Raw genomic sequence first — 15,770 nt, 5'->3', positions numbered from 1 at the left:
ATTATATTAGGCACTTCTATTTTATGTACCTTTCTGTTTGTGAGTTATATTTTACAGTCAACTTTTCAAACACAAAGAAGATATTATGAATAGCTTTATGCTAATATATTTAAAGATTTAGGCAAAATGGGCCGGGTACAGTGGCTCATGCCTGTAATCTCAGCACTTTGGGAGGCTGAGGCAAGTGGATCGCTTGAGGTCAGAAGCTTGAGACCACCCTGTCTCTACTAATACAAAAATTAGCCAGGCATGGTAGTGGGCATCTGTAATCCCAGCTATTGGGGCGGATGAGGCAGGAGAATCACTTGATCCCAAGAGGCAGAGGTTGCAGTGAGCCAAGATTACACCACTGTACTCCAGCCTGGGCCACAGAGTGAAACTCCATTTCAGGAAGGAAAAAAAAAAAATTAGGCAAAATGAACAAATGTCTAGAAAACCATTACTCTCCAAAACTGAATCAAACAGAAACAAAATACCTGAATAGTTCTGTAACTAGTTGCACTAGTTAGCTATTGCTACATAACAAATTACCAGAAACTCAGCTGCTTAAAAACACACATTTACGTCAGGGCACAGTGGCTCACACCTGTAATCCCAGCACTTTGGGAGGCCAAAGCAGGTGGACCACGAGGTCATAAGATCAAGACCAGCCTAGCTAACATGGTGAAACCCTGTCTCTACTAAAAATACAAAAAATTAACCAGGCATGGTGGCATGTGCCTGTAGGCCCAGCTACTGGGAGGTTGAGGCAAGAGAATTGTTTGAACCTGGGAGGTAGAGGTTGCAGTGAGCTGAGTTCGCATCATTGCACTCCAGCCTGGGTGACCTGGGTGACAGAGTGAGACTCTGTCTCAACAAACAAACAAAAAACCACACATTTGCTACCTGATGGTTTCTGTGGGTTAGGAGTCTGGGCATGGCTTAGCTGGGTGCTCTGTGTCAAGGTCTCTTACAAGATTGCAGTTGTTGGTAAGGGCTGGAGTGTGATCTGAAGACTCAACTGGGGAAGGACTCACGTTCAGGTTCACACAGTTGTTGGCAGCATCCAGTTATTAAAAGGTTGTTGCACTGTGGACCTCAGTTCCTAGCTGGCTACTGGCCAGAGGACACCCTCTATTTCTTGCTGGATGAACCTCTCCAGTACAGCCACTTGCTTCATCAAAGTGTGCAATCAAAGAGTCCATAGAAGCCTGGGCAAAATAGTGGGACCCCCATCTCTACAACGTTTTCTTTTTCCACAAGAAAGTTTTTACTTTGTTAAGCTTCTTGTGAAAAATCCACAACGGCCATAGATATCATGATTGCAGCACCTTCATTCCTTCAGCTTTTTGCCAGCACCAACATTGGCCTTTGCAGTCCCCCTGACTTTCTTCATTCTGTTCTTGTGTTCCTTTCGTTGCTTTCTTGAGGTCTTTTTCTTCTCATACAGACCATGTCTTGCAAGTCTATGTTTGGGTTCATTTTTCTTTGCATAATCCAGGGAATCATAAATCATGCCAAAGCCAGTTGTCTTGCCACCACCAAAATGAGTTCTGAATCCAGATACAAAGATGACATCGGTGTGGTCTTGTACATTTTGGCTAGTTTTTCCCGAATTTCTGTCTTAGGCGCTGTTGCCTTCCTGGGATGAAGGACATAAATGACCATTTGTTTCCTCTGAAGTAGCCGGTTGGTCATGAACTTTCTGGTGCGGATAGTTACTGTGTCGTTCATGATGGCGGCCTATCCTTAGACAGCCGGGGAGGAAAAGCAACATTTTTTTTTAATTAGCTGGGCATGGTGGTTTGTGCCTATAGTCCCAGCTACTGGGGAGGCTGTGACAGGAGAATTGCTTGATCCTGGGAGAACTGCTTGAACCCAGGAGGGGGAGGTTGCAGTGAGTTGAGATCGTGCCACTGCACTCTAGCCCAGGTGACAGAGTGAGACTCCATCTCAAAAAAAAAAAAAAAAGAAAAAGAAAGAAAGAAAAAACAAAAGAAAGAAATGGGGTCTTACTATTTTGCCCAGGCTGTACTTGTACTTCTGAGCTCAAGCGATCTTTCTGCCTCAGACTCCCAATGGCAGTTTCCAATTTTTCTTTTCTCTTTTTCTTTTTTTTTTTTTTAATTTTCTGGTAGTTTCTTATAAAACTAAATACCCTATGACCAGTAATTCCACTTGCAGATACTTACCTGCAATGAAATGAAATGAAATGAAAAGATATATCCACAAAAAGATTTGCACAAGGTTCACAGCAGCTTTGTTACAGTCCAAAATTGGAAACAGCCCAGCTGTTCATCAAGAGAAGAACATTGTTGTATTCAAACAATAGCATACTACTCATTAATAAAACAGAAGGGACTACTATACAGACAGCAGTGTGAATAAGTCTCAAAAACATTAGGCTGAGTGAAAGAAGGCAGGGCCAGGCACTGTGGATCACGCCTGTAATCCCAGCTACTCAGGAGTAGCTGAGGCAAGAGAATCGCTTTAAACTGGGAGGCGGAGGTTGCAGTGAGCCAAGATTGCACCACTGCACTCCAGCCTGGATAACAGAGGAAGACTCTGTCTAAAAAATAAAAAACTTATTGCATGAAGTTATAGAATAGGCAAAACCTATCTCTGGAAAATAACTAAAAAATGTGTTGATGAATCAATAGAGGGATATCTCTATGATAAAGCAAATAGAGAAAAATATTAACAACTGTAGAATCTAGGTGTATGTGCATTTATTACACAGTATCTTCATTTTTCTGTATGTTTGAAAATTTTCATAATAAAATGTTGGAAAGTTTAGGCACAGAAAATAATAGGAGTGTAAATTAATACAACATTCCTGGAAAAGAAATCAGCAGCATTTGTCAAGAGCTTTGCCTCATTAATTTCCCCATTCTAAAGGAATAATTGGAAATGAGGACAAAGATTTATGTAAGATCAGAATTGTTACTTTAACACTTGGCAGAACTGAGCAGGCATGGGTGGAGTTTTCTTTACGGGAAGATGCTTGACTACTGATTCAATTCCTTTACTCACAAAGTGGGCAGACTCCGTGATCCCCAGTGATCATTGCCTCTTGTTAACAACCCTTTGCATAAGCCCCTGCCCTTAAGTGTGGGCGGGATGAGGGATTTGTTTCTAACCAATAGAATATGGCAAAGGTAATGCAATGTCACTTCCATGACTAGGTTACATAAAATGGTAACTTTTGTCTTGCTTTGTCTCTCCCTATTGCCACCCCGGCTTATTTTTGTATTTTTGGTAGGGACGAGGTTTCGCCATGTTGGTCAGGCTGGTCTCAAAATCCTGGCCTCAGGTGATCCACCCGCCTCAGCCTCTGAGTGCTGTGATTACAGGCATGAGCCACCACGCCCAGCTAGTAAGATCCCATTTCTAAAAGAGAAAGAGAGAAAGCAGGAAGGAGAAGGAGCAGAGAAAAAGAAGGCGAGGGGAAGGGAAGAAGAGGATAGAAAGTGAGGGGAGAGGCCGGGCGCGGTGGCTCAAGCCTGTAATCCCAGCACTTTGGGAGGCCGAGGCGGGTGGATCACGAGGTCGAGAGATCAAGACCAACCTGGTCAACATGGTGAAACCCCGTCTCTACTAAAAATACAAAAAATTAGCTGGGCATGGTGGCGCGTGCCTGTAATCCCAGCTACTCAGGAGGCTGAGACAGGAGAATTGCCTGAACCCAGGAGGCGGAGGTTGCGGTGAGCCGAGATCGCGCCATTGCACTCCAGCCTGGGCAACAAGAGTGAAACTCCGTCTCAAAAAAAAAAAAAGGAAAGTGAGGGGAGAAAAGAGGAGAAAAAGAGCAAACGAGGGAAGGAAGGAGGAAGGAAGGAAAGAAGGAAGGAAAACTTAACCTCCTACCAACAATGTATGAGTTTCAGCTGATCTTTGTCTTGGACACACTTGCTGTTGACAGTCTTCATTTTTAGCCATTCTGATGGGTCATTTCATTCCACAGCATCTCATTGGGGTTTGAATTTGCATTTCCTTGATGATATTGAACATTTTATCTTATATTTATTGGCTGTGAACATATCTTTCTTTGTGAAGGGTCTGTTCAAATCTTTTACTCATTTTAAAATTGGGTGTTTGGCTTTTTATTATTGAGTCTTAGAAGTTCTTTGCTTCTTCTCCGATAAAACACCAAATGGCAGATGACGCCGGTGCAAAGAAAAAAAAAAGAAGTTCTTTTTTTTTTTTTTTTTTTTTTTTTTTTGAGACGGAGTTTCGCTCTTGTTACCCAGGCTGGAGTGCAATGGCGCGATCTCGGCTCACCGCAACCTCCGCCTCCTGGGTTCAAGCAATTCTCCTGCCTCAGCCTCCTGAGTAGCTGGGATTACAGGCAAGTGCCACCATGCCCAGCTAATGTTTTGTATTTTTAGTAGAGACGGGGTTTCACCATGTTGACCAGGATGGTCTTGATCTCTCGACCTCGTGATCCACCCGCCTCGGCCTCCCAAAGTGCTGGGATTACAGGCTTGAGCCACCGCGCCCGGCAGAAGTTCTTTATATTCTGGCCAGGTGTGGCAGCTCATACCTGTAATTTCAGCACTTTGGGAGGGTAAAGTAGGCAGATCACTTGAGGACAGGAGTTTGAGACCAGCCTGGCCAACATGGCAAAACCGTGTCTCTACTATTACTTTGCTTGAAAACGGGGGGGAAAAAACCGCAATTCCTTTTGCACCAACCTAATAAAAATACAAATATGTATTTTGCCAGGCATGGCGTCACACCTCTGTAATGCCATGTAATTAGAAGGCTGAGCCACAAGAATTGCTTAATCCCAGGAGGCAGAAGCTGCAGTGAGCTGAGATCCTGCCACTGCACTCCAGCCTGGGCAACAGAGGAAGACTATAAAAAAAAAAAAAATTTCTTGGAAAAAAAAATTCTTTTTTTTTTTTTTTGAGACAGAGTCTCGCTCTGTTTCACAGGCTGGAATGCAGTGGCATGATCTTGGCTCACTGCAACCTCTGCCTCCTGGGTTCAAGCAATTCTCCTGCCTCAGCCTCCTGAGTAGCTGGGTTTACAAGTGTGCACCACCACACCTGGCTAATTTTTGTATTTTTAGTAAAGACGGGGTTTCGCCATATTGACCAGGCTGGTCTCAAATTCCTGACCTCGTGATCCACCTCCCTGCCTCAGCCTCCCAAAGTGCTGGGATTACAGGTGTGAGCCACTGCACCCGGCCTAAAACAGTTCTTTATGTTCTGGAAACAAATCATTTGTCAAGATATATTCTTTGTGAATATTTTCTTCCAAAGTGGCTTGTCTATTCATTTTCTTAATAATGACTTTTTTTTTTTTTTTTTGAGCCGAAGTCTTGCTCTGTCACCCAGGCTGGAGTGCAAGTGACACAGTCTTGGCTCACTGCAACCTCCACCTCCTAGGTTTAAGCAATTCCCCTGCCTCAGCCTCTCAAGTAGCTGGATTAAAGATTGTACCACCACAACTGGCTAATTTTTGTATTTTTAATAGAGACAGGGTTTCACCATTTTGACTAGACTGCTCTCGAACTCCTGACCTCAGGCAATCTGCCAGCCTCAGCTTCCCAAAGTGCTGGGATTATAGGCGTGAGCCACCATGCCCAGCCTAATGATGACTTTTGATAATAGGAGTTTCAAATTATGATGAAGTCAAATTTATCTTTTTTTTTTTTTTTTTTTTGAGACGGAGTTTCACTCTTGTTACCCAGGCTGGAGTGCAGTGGCGCGATCTCGGCTCACTGCAACCTCCGCCTCCTGGGTTCAGGCAATTCTCCTGCCTCAGCCTCCTGAGTAGCTGGGTTTACAAGTGTGCACCACCACACCTGGCTAATTTTTGTATTTTTAGTAAAGACGGGGTTTCGCCATATTGACCAGGCTGGTCTCAAATTCCTGACCTCGTGATCCACCTCCCTGCCTCAGCCTCCCAAAGTGCTGGGATTACAGGTGTGAGCCACTGCACCCGGCCTAAAACAGTTCTTTATGTTCTGGAAACAAATCATTTGTCAAGATATATTCTTTGTGAATATTTTCTTCCAAAGTGGCTTGTCTATTCATTTTCTTAATAATGACTTTTTTTTTTTTTTTTTTTTTTTTTTTTTTGAGCCGAAGTCTTGCTCTGTCACCCAGGCTGGAGTGCAAGTGACACAGTCTTGGCTCACTGCAACCTCCACCTCCTAGGTTTAAGCAATTCCCCTGCCTCAGCCTCTCAAGTAGCTGGATTAAAGATTGTACCACCACAACTGGCTAATTTTTGTATTTTTAATAGAGACAGGGTTTCACCATTTTGACTAGACTGCTCTCGAACTCCTGACCTCAGGCAATCTGCCAGCCTCAGCTTCCCAAAGTGCTGGGATTATAGGCGTGAGCCACCATGCCCAGCCTAATGATGACTTTTGATAATAGGAGTTTCAAATTATGATGAAGTCAAATTTATCTTTTTTTTTTTTTTTTTTTTGAGACGGAGTTTCACTCTTGTTACCCAGGCTGGAGTGCAGTGGCGCGATCTCGGCTCACTGCAACCTCCGCCTCCTGGGTTCAGGCAATTCTCCTGCCTCAGCCTCCTGAGTAGCTGGGATTACAGGCACGCGCCACCATGCCCAGCTAATTTTTTGTATTTTTAGTAGAGACAGGGTTTCACCATGCTGACCAGGATGGTCTTGATCTCTTGACCTCGTGATCCACCCGCCTCGGCCTCCCAAAGTGCTGGGATTACAGGCTTGAGCCACCGTGCCCAGCCAAATTTATCATTTTTTAATGGTTATTGCTTTCTGTGTCCAGTCTAAGAAAAATTGCTGACTGGGTGTGGTGGCTCACACCTGTAGTCCTAGCACTTTGGGAGGCCAAGCTGGGTGGATTACCTGAGGTCAGGAGTTCAAGACAAGCCTGGCCAACACAGTGAAACCCTCTTATCTACTAAAATACCAAAATTAGCTGGGCATGGTGGCACACACCTGGAATCCCAGCTACTCGGGAGGTTGAGGCAGGAGAATCACTTGAACTGGGAGGCAGAGGTTGCAGTGAGCCAAGATCATGCCACTGCACTCCAGCCTGGGCCACAGAGAGAGACTCTGACCCAAAAAAAAAGATGATTTTTTTCTCTTTTTTTTTTTTTTTTTTGAGACGGAGTTTCGCTCTTGTTACCCAGGCTGGAGTGCAATGGCGTGATCTCGGCTCACCGCAACCTCCGCCTCCTGGGTTCAGGCAATTCTCCTGCCTCAGCCTCCTGAGTAGCTGGGATTACAGGCACGCGCCACCATGCCCAGCTAATTTTTAGTATTTTTAGTAGAGACGGGGTTTCACCATGTTGACCAGGATGGTCTCGATCTCTTGACCTCGTGATCCACCCGCCTCGGCCTCCCAAAGTGCTGGGATTACAGGCTTGAGCCACCGCGCCCGGCCTTTTTTTCCTCTCTTTATATATAAAGAAGGAAACTAAGGCCACAGAAAGGCTAAGTAACTAGCACTCGGGAACACACATGCACACTCGTGCACACACACACTCCTAGTGATTGTGCTGGGACTGGAATCCAGGCAGGACAGACCCAGGCTCTGATACCACTCGGTGCCACTTCCAAAAGGGGCAGTGGGGCCTCCTCCTCAAGGCAGTAGGGATCTCTGGAAGGAAGGAATGAGACCAAACTATTCTCCAGGGCTGGTAGCCCTGTCCTTTTCTACAGAGAGAGCCAGGCCCCTTGAGCTGGAAAAGGAAGAAAGAGAGGCTGGAAGGACTCAGGGTCACGGGCGACTCCAGGAGGGGCTGCTGGCCAGGCTCCCTCTGACTGTTCCAGTCCCCAGGTCCCTCCACAGGCCCCACGAAGGGGCTTCCCATCCTATTTGTCCTGAGCGCAGCATGTCTCTCCAGCTCTACCTATTGGAAGTTCCTTTTGCATTTCTTTAGCTAGCACTGCAGCTTTCACGACACAGACTTTTATTCAGGAAGAACCTGAAGACTTCTGTGTTTGCCCATGAAGGGTGGGACTTCTCCATTGACTTCGTTACTGGGCATGGAGGAACCAGGATGCATCTCAGATGATCCCACCCCACCCTGGGCTCTCTCCAGATCCTCCCTGTCTTTGCTCGACAGCAGCCTCCATTCCCCTTTGAGACTCAAGGTCAACACCACCATGATTCTTATATTATCATCTGTTTTCTCAGTGGTGGTGACAGTCTCCGCTTCCACTTCAGAGGAATCATTTTTTAACCTCCTGATGGACCCAGTTGTCCCCTGGGGACCAAGGATGTGCCACTCCCTGTGCTGGCTCCCAGACCCATGGACATTGACTCCAGGAGAAATAGCATCACCTGTTTTTATGAGATAAGGTCTTCCTCTGTCACCCAGGTTGGAGTGCAGTAATGTGATCATGGCTCACTGCAGCCTTGACCTCACAGGCTCAGGTGAATCACCCATCTCAGCTACCCAAGTACCTGAGACTACAGTGTATGCCACCACACCTGGTTAATTTTTGTATTTTTAGTAGAGACGAGTTTTCACCATGTTGGCTAGGCTGGTCTTGAACTTCTGACCTCAGGTGATCCACCTGCCTTGGCCTCCCAAAGTGCCAGGATTACAGGTGTGAGCCACCGCGCCTGGCCTGGCCCACTGTTTTACACTTCTGCAGTCTTCACAGAAGCATGAGCTTCTCGCGGGGAGGCAATGCCCTGCACGACCCCCAACCAGTGGCCTTCAGTGAGACCCTCATTGGAGGTGCAGAGGGAGAATGGAAACGCAGGAACAGCTCGACAATGAGGATCCATCGCAGGAGGACAAATTGCTGTCTTCCATGAAGGAAAGTGCGTAATCAGGCAGCCGCCAGCTGGCTGGCTGAGCCACAAGGGCTCAGGTGTGGCCACTCAGAGGTGATGGCAACCAGGTAGGATTTGGTGAGGGAAGCTCACACTGGAGAGGCTGGGCAAAACCTCCATGCCTGCCCCCATGCCTGCCCCCATGACCACTTTGTTCGTGGGCCCACTGACCACTGACCATTTGCTGACCAGCTGCAGCTTATGGGAGACTCACAGAACCCAGGACATCACCAGGTAACAATATGGCCTCCTCTTGGGAAGCAGATGGAATTAACAAACTATAACTATTAAGTAAGTTATACCAGGAGATCAATTACACATATTGCAACAAGGGGAAAGAAAACATGTGATGTCTGTGAAATTCTTAAGGGAATTTATCCTTGTCCTGGAAAAATAGAAATAAAGCTGGCTTGCTAGTTAACATTTCTGTTAGCTCATTGTGCTTCAAGATAGATAAAACAAAGTCTGGGATATCACCCTGGATGCCACTTCAAATGAGATAGAGTCACAAACTAGTGGTGACCAGTTCTGTCCCCAGGGAATAATGATCAGCTGTTGCTTGGCATTATTAAAGCAGGATAATGGACCAGGCAAAACCCTGTAGCTGGAGTGCCATGGCGTGATCTCAGCTCACTGCAACCTTCGCCTCCCAGGTTCAAGCGATTCTCCTGTCTTAGCCTCCCAAGTAGCTGGGACTATAGGAGTGTGCCACCACACCCAGCTAATTTTTGTATTTTTAGTAGACACAGGGTTTCGCCATGTTAGCCAGGCTGGTGTTGAGCTCCTGACCTCAGGTGATCCACCCACCTCGACCTCCCAAAGTGCTGAGATTACAGGCATGAGCAACCGCGCCCAGTCTGTATCTCTTATTCTAAAATTCAAGTCTCATTGCAATTGGAAGTATCAAATGTAAGGTCTACGTGTGGTTGGAACATCTTGAATTTTGTCCAGGTCCTGACAATAGAGAAAGGGAAGATGGTGGCACCCACAGGTGTCACCTGTTAACAGCCTCTTTTGAGGGGGAGGGCTTTGGTGAACGGTCACTCGGGTCAAGCATTCTCTTGTGATCTGGGCCCTTTCTGAGAGTCCCGCCACATAGTTGTTGAGCCAGCGCCTTTGTGTCACCAACTTCCCCATCACCCACTCCCAAGACTGGCCCACCTAACAAGGCCACCTGCCACTGCCCTGGCCCAAGCAGAGCCAGGACCTCAGGCCACCTTTCCTTTCACACAAAGTGCAGCCCTTCACACAGGACCCCACGTGCTTGTCAGTGCTTCTGCCCAGGAGATCCAGTCTTCACCAGTCTTTCCGCTGGCATCCACCCTGGACTGTTGCAGGCCCACTCCTCCCTCTTGCCAGTGGAGACGGGCAGTGGTGCCTCTGCAACCCATTTCTAGCTGGGGCTGGCTGCTGCGGAACCATCTGTTCCCAGGCTGTGGAGTGAGCTCCGAGTTGTCTGAGGAATGACCTCGAAGGCTCATCCTGGGTTGCCTGGCAACCAGCAAGCTGGAACCAGTGACTCCCTGTCCCTGCAGGAGGGGCAGTGCCTGAACTCAGCTTCCCACGAAGGGAGATGGGAGCCGAGGGGTGGAGGCCTCCATGCAGGCCCACACTCCGCCACCAGCTGGCAGCAGCTCAAAATATTCATGCCCCACTCCACTGCCCAAGGTCATTCTCACACCCAGCGATGACAAGTAGAACGCTGCTCCCTGCTGCCTCCAGCCTCATCCAGGACCCCTTGCATCTGTCAGCACTTCTGCCCAGGAAATCTAGTCTTTGCCAATCTTTCTGCTGGCATCTACCAGGTCTCTCTGCATGGCACAGGCTCGAGTGTTCAGTCGGTCTTAGGTTCCTGTGCCCAAGGTATGGGCAGAGGCAGGGGCTTTGGGAAGCTGGAGAAGGGACTCTGGGGAAGCAGCCACCTGATGGGAGTCTCAGCTGGGCTTCAGGTCATGCCTGCGCTCAGGCCTCACCCACATGTGCCTTCTCCCCTTGATGACAGAAACTGCTGGGCACACCTGACTTTGTGGCGAGGTCAGACAGCACTCAGCTCTGGTCACGTGGTCCCCAGGCGCCACATGTCAGGTGTTCCATCTCCCCAGGGTCCACCAGCTTACCAAAGACACTAGCTGTTTCTCAGAAAAACTGTGGTTTACAGAACAGGGTACCTACAGCTTTGCACTAAAATCCTGGCTCTTGAGCTGAGATTGGCTTCCTGGGGCTGGTCCCAGGCTCCATAAGGGCAGCTCGATATGCTGTAGACACTGGCAGCCTCTGATGATTCCAGCAAGCTTTGGAGTGATTGCAGTGTGTAAGGGCAGGGGTGCAAAGGCTGGGTCATCCTCACCATCCAGGCCCTGGAGACAGAGCTGCCTCCTTAGGGAGGGCTGCCCAGAGCCTGCCTCAGGGGATAGACACAGATGACCTGAGGCCCTGGGTGCTTGACCCCTCCCTCCACCGTCACTGCCTCCACCAGATCCCCTGAGCTCCACCTGCATTTAGTCCACCCAGGGAATCCAAATGGACTCCTGATTTTCTTAAGAGTTACATGAGGACATAGAATGAAACCCTGTGGGCCAGGCATGGTGGCGCACACCTGTAATCCCAGCACTTTGGGAGGCCAAGGCATACCGATCACAAGGTCAGGAGATCAAGACCATCCTGCCCAACACAGTGAAATCCTGTCTCTATTTTTTAAAAATACAAAAGAATTAGCCAGGCGTGGTGGCACGTGCCTGTAGTTCCAGCTACTCAGGAGGCTGAAGCAGGAGAGCTGCTTAAACCTGAGAGGTGGAGGTTGCAGTGAGCTGAGATTGTGCCACTGCACTCCAGCCTGGGTGACAGAGCAAGACTCTGCCTCAAAAAAAGAAAAGAAGGCCGGGCGCGGTGGCTCAAGCCTGTAATCCCATCACTTTGGGAGGCCGAGGCGGGTGGATCACGAGGTTGAGAGATCGAGACCATCCTGGTCAACACGGTGAAACCCCGTCTCTACTAAAAATACTAAAAATTAGCTGGGCATGGTGGCTCATGCCTGTAATCCCAGCTACTCAGGAGGCTGAGACAGGAGAATTGCCTGAACCCAGGAGGCGGAGGTTGCGGTGAGCCAAGATCGCGCCATTGCACTCCAGCCTGGGTAACAAGAGCGACACTCCGTCTCAAAAAAAAAAAAAAAGAAAGAAAGAAAAGAAAAAAATTAAAAGAAATGAAGCTGACCGGGTGCGGTGGCTCAAGCCTGTAATCCTAGCACTTTGGGAGGCCAAGGCGGGCGGATCACAAGGTCAAGAGATCGAGACCATCCTGATCAACATGGTGAAACCCCGTCTCTACTAAAAATACAAAACATTAGCTGGGCATGGTGGCGCGTGCCTGTAATCCCAGCTACTCAGGAGGCTGAGGCAGGAGAATTGCCTGAACCCAGGAGGCGGAGGTTGCGGTGAGCCGAGATCGCGCCATTGCACTCCAGCCTGGGTAACAAGAGTGAAACTCTGTCTCAAAAAAAAAAAAAAGAAAGGAAGCCGCCAGGTGCAGTGGCTCAAGCCTGTAATCCTAGCACTTTGGGAGGCCGAGGCGGGTGGATCACAAGGTCAAGAGATCGAGACCATCCTGGTCAACATGGTGAAACCCCGCCTCTACTAAAAATACAAAACATTAGCTGGGCATGGTGGCGCATGCCTGTAATCCCAGCTACTCAGGAGGTTGAGGCAGGAGAATTGCCTGAACCCAGGAGGCAGAGGTTGCGGTGAGCCGAGATCGCGCCATTGCACTCCAACCTGGGCAACAAGAGTGAAACTCCGTCTCAAAAAAAAAAAAGAAAGAAAGAAATGAAGCCGTGTTTTCCACCTTAAGTGTGCCTCGAAGTCCTCTGCATGGGGAACTTGCTTAAAGGAGAACTTCCCCGGGTCTCAGCTCTAAAGAATCTAATTCAGCAGACCTGAAGTGGTATACCAGAATAGACATTATATTTATTATTTATTTATTTTTTTTTAGAGACAGCATCTACTTCTGTCACCCAGGCTGGAATGCAGTGGCACTCACTACAACCACAAATTCCTGGGCTCAAGTGATCCTCAGCCTCCTGAGTAGCTGGAACTATAGATAGGTGTGTGCCACCATGCCTGGCTAATTAAAAAAAATTTTGTAGGAGCTGGTCGCAGTGGCTCGTGCCTGTAATCCCAGCACTCTGGGAGGCCAAGGTGAGCAGATCACTTGAGGTCAGGAGTTCGAGACCAGCCTGGCCAACATGATAAAACCCCATCTCTATTAAAAAAAAAAAAAAAAATTGGCCAAGTGTGGTGGCATGCATCTGTAATCCTAAGTACTTAGGCAGCTGAGGCAGAAGAATCACTTGAACCCAGGAGGCGGAGGTTGCAGTGAGCTGAAATTGTACCGTTACACTCCAGCCTGGGTGACAAAGCCAGACTCCATCTCAAAAAAAAAAAAAAAAAAAATCCTTTTGTACAGATGGGATCTTGCTATGTTGCCCAGCCTGGTCTCAAACTGCTGGGCTCAAGTGATCCTTCCTCCTCAGCCTCTCAAAGTGCTGAGATTGTAGATGTGGTTAGGAGTGGTGGCTCACACCTGTAATTCCAACACTTGTAGGAAGCCAAGGTGGGTGGATTACTTGACATTAGGAGTTCGAGACCAGCCTGGCCAATTTGGTGAAACCCTGTCTCTACTAAAAATGCAAAGATTAGCTGGGTGTAGTGGTGCATGCCACTATAATATAATAATACTATAATATAATAATACCTAGTACTCCAGAGGCTGAGGCAAGAGAATGACTTCAAATGGGAGGAGGAGGTTACAGTGAGCCAAGATCACACCACTGCACTCCAGCCTGGCGAAAGAGTGAGACTCAGTCTCAAAAAAACTTTTTTAAATTTAAAAAATAAACAAAACAAATCACCTATAATTCACTCTCCGAAGATCATCTGTGGCTCTCTCAGCCATCAGCATCTGCCCTTGAGTCACCCTGGTCCCAGTCACCCAAGATGCTAAGGGACTGATGTCTCAGGGAGGAAAAGAGGCTGAAGAACGGGCCATGCAAGTGTGGCTGGCTTGTCCCCAGCAGAGAATTTTATGAGCAAAGCATTTCAGTGACTTTTAAAAGGTAAATCAGGCCAGACACGGTGGCTCATGCCTGTAATCCCAACACTTTGGGAGGCAGAGGTGGGCGGATTGCTTGAGCCAAGGAGTTCAAAAATCAGCCCGGGTAACATGGAGAAACTCCATCTCTACTAAAAATACAAAATATTAGCTGGGCGCGGTGCTGTAGTCCCAGCTATTCAGGAGGCTGAAGCAGAGAGTCGCTTGAACCCAGGAGGCAGAGGTTGCAGTGAGCCGAGATCTCGCCACTGCACTCCAGCCTGGGTGACAGAGCAAAACTCCATCTCAAAAACAAACAAATAAAAACCTGTTTTTGCCTCAGTTTCCTCATTTATAAAATGGGAATAACAGAACCTACCTCAGGACCGGTTGAGGGTGAAATATGCCACATGAGGTGCTTAGAATAGGGCATACGGAAAGTCCTCGAGAAGCATTAGCTGCTATTACTGTTGTTACTCTGTCCCACTGTCCCTTGCTCTCTCCCCTAGGACACACCTCAGCTGCCTGACCATAGAACCCCTGCTTCTAACCCCTCTGGCAGCGTCCAAAGGCAAAAGGCCATGGCAGAGCGTCTCCTCAGACGTCTTCCTTGTTTCATAAGGGGGTGCAGGACCGTTCCAGAAATCCCTTCTGTCTTATTGACTAGAATGGGATTCTACGCCTTCCCCTAAACAAATAGAGGCAGAGAGGAATGGGGATACCATAGGTACACACACCTGACCCAATGCAGGGCCCTGTGCCCATAGACTGGTGCTTCTCAGGCTCCGGGAGCCTCAGAGTCACCTGAGGGTTTTAAAAAAACAATTTCCAACAAATAAATAAATAAATAGCCAATTTTCAGGCTGGGCATGGTGGCTCATGCTTGTAATCCCAGCAGTTTGGGAGGCCTAGGATCACCGGAGGTCGGGAGTTTGAGACCAGCTCGGCCAAAGTGGCAAAACCCACTCTCTACTAAAAGTACAAAAATTAGCTGGGTTGGGGTGGACACCTGTAATCCAAGCTACTCAGGAGGCTGAGGGAGGAGAATCACTTGAACCCGGGAGGCAGAGGTTGCAGTGAGCTGAGATTGCGCCACCGCACTCCAGCCTGGGCGACACAGCAAGACTTGGACTCAAAAAAAAAAACCACAAAAAACAAAAAAAAACTTCCAGGTTCCACCACCAGAGGCTTTGGTAGGTCTGAGATGGGGTCAAATCTGCATTCCTCACAAGTCTCCAGATGAGCTGACGCTGCTGGTTCAGGGACCTCACTTTAAGAATTCCAGCATGGAAGAGGAGAAAAGATGTAACCCTGTCTGCACCCGCTGGCTCCTCCCGAGAGACTGGCATAAGGTGAGTGCCAGCCAGACGTGGCCGTCACCGTGGCTACACAAAGCCTCCGAGGTTTCTCCTGCTCCGGGGGCTCATGTGCTCCTGGCCGCCGTCCTGTGTTTGCAGATTCCCTGCAGCTGTCGCCTTTATTTCTGCCCTGGAGTTGACCCAAATAAGGGGCAAGAACTGCAGGACATTTTTCCCTGCACCCAGAGCAGCTGCAGGTATAAGGCTGTTAAGCTGTTGTGTGAGCAGGATTTTCCTAAAGACACAGCACACGGGGAGAAAAACAAGTCACCTTCCTGAGGCCGCCCCACACTTGGGTTCTGAGGCCCTTTGCTCCCTCCCCACCTCCTCATCTCCTTCCTCTTCGCTCCCCTGGGGCAACCTGAACAACTTGGCTCTCTCCCGACTCTTCTCCCTTCTCTGCAACTCAGCTGTAGTCCTGCCTGAGGCCAAACCCTTGAACAGGGAGCCAGGGCTGGAAGGTTGTGGAAATCCCCCCGTGGGAGCCTATGATGAGGATGCTGAGGCTGAGCCCCAGCCTGGGGGAGGGGGTGCCCTGATCTGAGCAGACCCTGAG

The 15,770-nt window shown here is 48.4% G+C and overlaps 1 pseudogene; it reads right to left on the bottom strand.

The window, feature by feature from the left end:
- Window positions 1–1,312: 1,312 nt before the first annotated feature.
- Window positions 1,313–1,732, bottom strand: LOC120366063 (small ribosomal subunit protein eS24-like; annotated as a pseudogene).
- Between the last annotated feature and the right edge of the window lie 14,038 nt (window positions 1,733–15,770).

The sequence above is a fragment of the Saimiri boliviensis genome, chromosome 11 (genome assembly GCF_048565385.1).
Source record: "Saimiri boliviensis isolate mSaiBol1 chromosome 11, mSaiBol1.pri, whole genome shotgun sequence".
In the NCBI taxonomy this organism is placed as follows: Eukaryota; Metazoa; Chordata; class Mammalia; order Primates; family Cebidae; genus Saimiri; species Saimiri boliviensis.
Note: the sequence above shows the minus strand (reverse complement) of the source record. Positions and strands in the feature narration are given on the sequence as shown.